Genomic DNA, 6,000 nt, shown 5'->3' on the forward strand with positions numbered 1-6,000 from the left:
GATTTTCAGTTTTTTTAGTTGACAGATTTGTTATGTTTAAATAAATGGTGTAATGTTGTGGAGTACTGGGGGGAATATTGGTTCTGTGAAACGACGAAGTGAAAAAAATCTCCATACATTTGAATAAATTTTTGTTTGCATTTTTTTTTCTTATCACCATTTCACAGAACAAGAATTGACCCACTGATATATGTACTCCTTAAGGTAGAATTATAGGAACTTAAAAAGTAATTAAGGCTTCATAACTGATCCTCATGCGTATCAAAAATGTGGTCCAATTTACCACGTGTATCCTGGGCCAGGATCACTTACCTCAGCTCGGAATACTCCATAGAACACCTACGTGCCACCAAAGCCACCAAAAAATCCTTAAAAATTGCTTATTGGACCACTCCCAAGCAAAGGTGGAGCTGGGCCATGTTCTTCAATTGGTTTACTGATGTGCCCAAAATGGCACACAGGACCCAACCATTTTTCCAAGGCAGCTGAAGCAATGGTACCAAACCTTCTGTTCTATATATAGCAAATACTATTCACACCAAAGCGCAAAAAATTTTATTTTTTTACTGCATGTGTGTTCCTCCATCACTGCTATATCATAAGTATCGTTTGAAAATGTGCCTCAATTTTAGGCTGGGTACTTTTTCTCGTTTATCTAGGAACTTGTTATTAGTCACTTATTGTGTTTTAATTTGGAACTCCTTATATGCAGTGCAAACAATCTATGGTTTGCAGCACTCATCTCAGAAGCATTTGTATAAAGAAAATAATTTCACTTGCAAAATCTAAAAGCACTCATAGCCAAAACAAATGTCAAATGTATTCCTTGCTTGCAACCAAAGTTGAAAGTGGCCTACTTTTGCATGTCAGATGACGCTGATGATGAGCAATTTGTCGTTCCTCATGCAAAAGCATGCAATCTACAACTGCACGATGCTGCATGAAAAATCTTATGTGACGGGCTTTTTATGCTCCAACACTTAAGGGCCAATTAATGATGACTTAATGGCGAATTAATGGTGACCTATAACCATAAAGCCATAACCAGATAAAACAGCTGATCACACCTACCTTATGGAAATCAATGTAATCGAGTTAGCGTTATGGTATGGCACCATTAATCGAGTACATTGATTTCCAAAAGGTAGGTTCGATCAGCTTTTTTTCTGGTTATGGCTTTATGGTTATAAGTCACCATTAATTCGCCTTTTATAACAATAAAACCATAACCAGATAAAACAGCTGATCGAACCTACCTTATGGAAATCCATATAATCGATTAATGGTGCCATACCATAACGCTAACGCCATAACCATACCATAGCCAACCAATTGGTTTTTGGTTTCTCGCCATATCCATAACCTAAAAATATTTGAGTTGGTCAATTTAATAACTTTTTGTAGATTTTATTCATTGTTTTGGATACGTTATGACTTTAAGCCCGAGTTAAAGTTGACATAGTTATAACGCCATAGTCATAGCCATATTTTTACTTATCCATATCAAATTGGCATCAGTTATTGCTGCCTTAACTTAAAAAACGTGAAAATTTCAGAAAAATGAGTAAAACGCAAAAAATTACAAACATATACCACAAAAAAAGTCTCTTAGTCAAAACAATAAATAAAATCTACAAAAAGTAAATAAATTCTCCATCTCAAATATTTTTACGTTATGGATATGGCGAAAGACCAAAAACCAATTGGTTGCCTATGATATGGTTATGGCTTTAGCGTCTGCTTATGGGTAAATCATTATTAATTGGCCCTTTAACCGTATTTCTGATTACTATGAGCTGTATGCAGCTATAAGGAAGCCAAAAAATCCATATAAAATGACACTCAAGAAATGCTTAAGATGACATTCGTTTGTCAGCTCTCAAGAAATTTCTACTAGTATTTGCTAAATATTTTTAATAACAAGCTCACACGAACTGCAACTGGCCCCCAAAGTAGCACATTACTACCAAAAATGTTCCATGCTTCTTAAAAATTCATGGCCGGATTATGAGGGCCGTCAAATTTTGGTTGTTGTACTACTGACTTCACCTTTTCAATATATGCCATCATGACCTTGGTTCATTGACTATTTAGGCTAGTTTTTGTTACATTTAGGTTTTCTGGATTTTTATGTTTCACAGTTTCACTTCATATTTGCAGTTCCTTTTTATTTTTATTTTTGTTCTTTTCGAGAATTGCAGCGATTACAGTAATTGCCTACTTCCTATGTGCCTTTATGCCCGGTTGAATTAGGTTTTTTCTAACACATACTTTTCGGTGCTTTGTGTATTCCGCTACCACTAAATTGTGGAATGTCCAGTAGTGGAAAATTTTCCCCATTACTATAAAAATTTAATTTTATTTTAAACCACATTTTTTACATAGACTGGACTAAATTTTTTAATGAAAGTGAAACAACTACAGCCAATATTAAACTATTTAACTGACTCAACAGTTCCTAAATTATTTCTCAAATCTAGTTTTGCACTTAGCACATTTAATTTTCATTTACAAATTTTATTTTACTTACAAAAATAATAAAAGTTAAAATTGGTTTAATCTCACTGGCTTGTATTCCATATTAGACAAGTGAAAATTTGTGTATCCTTTATTTATGACAGTCAATGGCGAGATATTCTGTTTATGAGATTATGTTAAGGACATGCGCACAGAGTTTGCAAGTAAACGGAACCGAAACGTTTCATGTGAGTACAAAAATCAATGTACGTACGGACATTTAGGTTATTTTGGAAAGATTACCTAAAAAGACAATGAAGGTGCTTACAATACGATTTGATTGAATAAACTTAAGCAATTTTGATATCCACCTACAGTGAGACTTGTTCAACTATGAAGAAATAGAAAAGATTAAATCCGTTTTTTAATGTTATTGACATTCATCATCATCATTAATTAATTAACAAATCGCGCCAACTGTCGGTGCTTCGCGTTAACTGGCGCCAATAGGGATCACCAAGCGAGTAAGTCACATAACATCCACCTGCCCAACTCTCTCAACTCATGAAAGGTATCCCCCTTTCTCTGCTCCCAAATAAGAGTGCCCACACGACCACTTTCTGAGCTGGAACGTCTTCGTCTACTCGCATAGTATAACCCAGCCAGCGTAGCCCTTTAGCGTTTATTATTCGTTGTATTATATGCATATTTACCTAGAGCTCATGCAGCTCATCACTATACCTCCTTCGATACTCGCAATCGGATCACGGGTAAGGTGCAGAGAACTTTTCTCTCTAATATTCCGGCCATCACATCTTCTCTCAACATTGTCCGGGGTTCCGAGCCATATATTATGACTGGTTTTATAAGAGATTTATAGAGCGTAATTTTGTATCTTCAAGAGAGAACTTTACTGTTCAATTGCCGACTCAGTTCAAACACTTTTTGGCAAGAGTTATTCTCCGCTTGGTTTCTAAGCTGTCATTATTCTCCTTGCCAATGTTGGTTCCCTGATAGATGAAGTCTTTCGCAGTCTCGAATTTATATTCGTCAACAGTGACGTGACTGGCAAGGCGGAGGTGGGTGTTTTCCGATCCTTACGAAGCTGGTGGCGTCATTTGCAAAGCCTAATTAGCCTTGTAGAAAACTCAAATTCAGACATAAAAAAAAATAAATGTATGCGCGATAACCTCCGAAGAGATGTTAGGCCGGGCTTCTCTTCCAATTTGCATCGTTTAATTTTTCACACAAATTGGCGGGACGGGACCTACTTGTTTCATGCCGACTCCGAACGGCATCTGCAAGGCAGACGAGTTTTCACTGAGAAGCTTTCCATGGCAGAAATACACTCGGAGTGCTTGCCAAACACTGCCGAGAGGCGACCCTCTGTATATATTATTATTGGTTGTATGTAAATATTTTGGTGACAAACTAACATAAGCATAATTTGTTATGTGTGAACGGACAAGGGATTCATATTCGGCATTCCATTGATATTAGCTAACCGCTGTGTGAGTTCAAGGTAATTTATGTCTTATGATATTGTAATATGATTATGCTATTAAAATGTATTGGCATAGAAGTTCATGATGCGTAAGGCCGTAAATGTATTGCATAGGTGGGCAGGACATGATGGGCATACAATAGTCTCATTTGCTATCTTTTTAGTATATACATATATAAAAACATACATAAAACACATACTAATAGATATATGTATATAAGCATATATATATATATATATGTGTAAATGCAACGATGCAGATAATACCTAAATAGAACGGCTACACAAGTAAAATGTATTTTAAGGTAAACAACAATTAAAACAAATCTTTGTACTTTGTAAACACATACCTACATATGTCCTTATTATTGTTCACACACAAAACCCTTGACTTTGCTCGATAGCATGGCAATAACCTAAACAAGCATATTCTTTGTTCTTCGCATAAAATAAAACATTAAAATATTATACTGAAACATGTTAACAGTTTAGAGTAACAAATAAAGTATTTTCAAGGACAACTTTATCACAATACAAATAGCATTTAGAAATAGTATAAATAGATGTAAGATTTGAAATGTAAAGATAGTTCTGAAAATAAACGAAACTGAAAACAGCCCTTGCATACCCAAACGCAAAATTTGTAATGACCGATAACGAGCCATTCTTTACTGGCATATGAGCTCAACAAATCTACAAACGACTACAAATAACACATACTAAAACTCCAGCATATCATTCGACAACAAACGGTCAAGTTCCCTCACTAGGGTAGGCACCTTGTCGTTGGTGTGAGGGCTTAGCCGAACTCCATAGCGCCCGACTATGAGGCGGAGCTGTTTAGGACTGACATCTACGCCGTTTCGCCTCATACGAGGGCGGCGGGATGTCGGTGACCAAGAACTGCCAACCCCCTAATCCAGGGTGTTATGCGGACCGTGCCTATTGGACGATTTGCAGCCAGGGGATAAATTCGGCTGTATTCGAACGGAGCCTTCCCGATACCGGGCCACCTCGGGAAGTATTAATGGCCTTACCACAGTAAGGGGCGCTGCTGTGGCGGACGGTTCTTTCCCCGTATATAATACTGGACCGCTGAGCCCGCCTTGTCGGGCTGGTGGTCGTACGACCAAGATGAACGACTCATTACCTGACTGTAATAAGGACGATGTAAAGAGGAGGACTGAGTCGCAATCCAAGGACGACAAATACGAATTAAGCGATGCGTCGGACTCGGGGAGCGAGAGTAGTGCTGATTCAATGAACTCCGTGTTGGAAAAGTACACAAATGAAAACGGAGTCGAAGAGTGGAGAAGGGTACGGAGCAGAGGAAGTAAAAGAACTCTCTCGCAGTACCGTGCAGCACTAAGAATTGTACAACGCTTGGGAGCAGTGGTTGACCCAACAGAAGTGGAGATCGAGCGCTTGGAATGGGCCCATGAAGCGGTAGAAGTAGGTCGAAGGCAGTTCAAAAGGTTTGCTGTGAGAAACCCTCGGTTCTCCAACCGGTACAAGGAGGAAGAAGCGTCGAATGGCAGAATGAAGAGGCAACGTTCGGCGGAAGGCGACAAGCCTGCTTTCAAGAGGCAGAAAGGACCCAGTCCTAGAGCCGCGAGGCAGGGCAGTCACATAGACAAGAAAAGTAGGCCCAAAGCTGTAAGACAGATGGACTCCAATAGCGAGATAGCAATTACCTCGAAAGCTGCGTGTCAGAGGGAAGTTCCAATTAAGGAAGTAGTAGATAAGCCAAAGGGAGATAACCATAAGACTCCGGCTTTCTCGGAGGCGCTAAAGGGAGTTAACGCTAAGACTCCGGCTTTCTCGGAGGTGCCAAAGGGAGATAACAGTAAGACTCCTGCTTTTCCCGAGAAGATGAGTGATGTGCAAAGCAGTCACTGACTGCGACGCTGGTTGATCGTAGCAGTCCTTTCGGACAAATGACTACTGAAATGTGGAGATCTGTGGAAAGGGAGCTTATTATCTTAATGCTTAAGATGATGCGGGAACACCCAAGTAAGCCTTTTCCAACCTTTGATTCG

General features: G+C 38.8%; 1 protein-coding gene across 5 annotated transcripts in view; it reads right to left on the reverse strand.

Moving 5' to 3' along the window:
* GABA-B-R2 (gamma-aminobutyric acid type B receptor subunit 2) overlaps window positions 1-2,643 on the reverse strand; it is a 59,538-nt gene extending 56,895 nt beyond the window's left edge. For 2 of the 5 annotated variants that reach the window (XM_067763525.1, XM_067763520.1), the window contains exon 1: window positions 2,531-2,643. The gene's annotated coding sequence lies outside the window, so the exon portion shown is untranslated. Of the gene's footprint in view, window positions 1-1,256; window positions 1,318-2,049; window positions 2,341-2,530 lie in introns of those variants that run through there. The other 3 variants (XM_067763526.1, XM_067763521.1, XM_067763524.1) reach the window with 3 other exon arrangements.
* Window positions 2,644-6,000: the final 3,357 nt, after the last annotated feature.

This window comes from Eurosta solidaginis, chromosome 1 (assembly GCF_040869045.1).
Source record: "Eurosta solidaginis isolate ZX-2024a chromosome 1, ASM4086904v1, whole genome shotgun sequence".
Classification (NCBI taxonomy): Eukaryota; Metazoa; Arthropoda; class Insecta; order Diptera; family Tephritidae; genus Eurosta; species Eurosta solidaginis.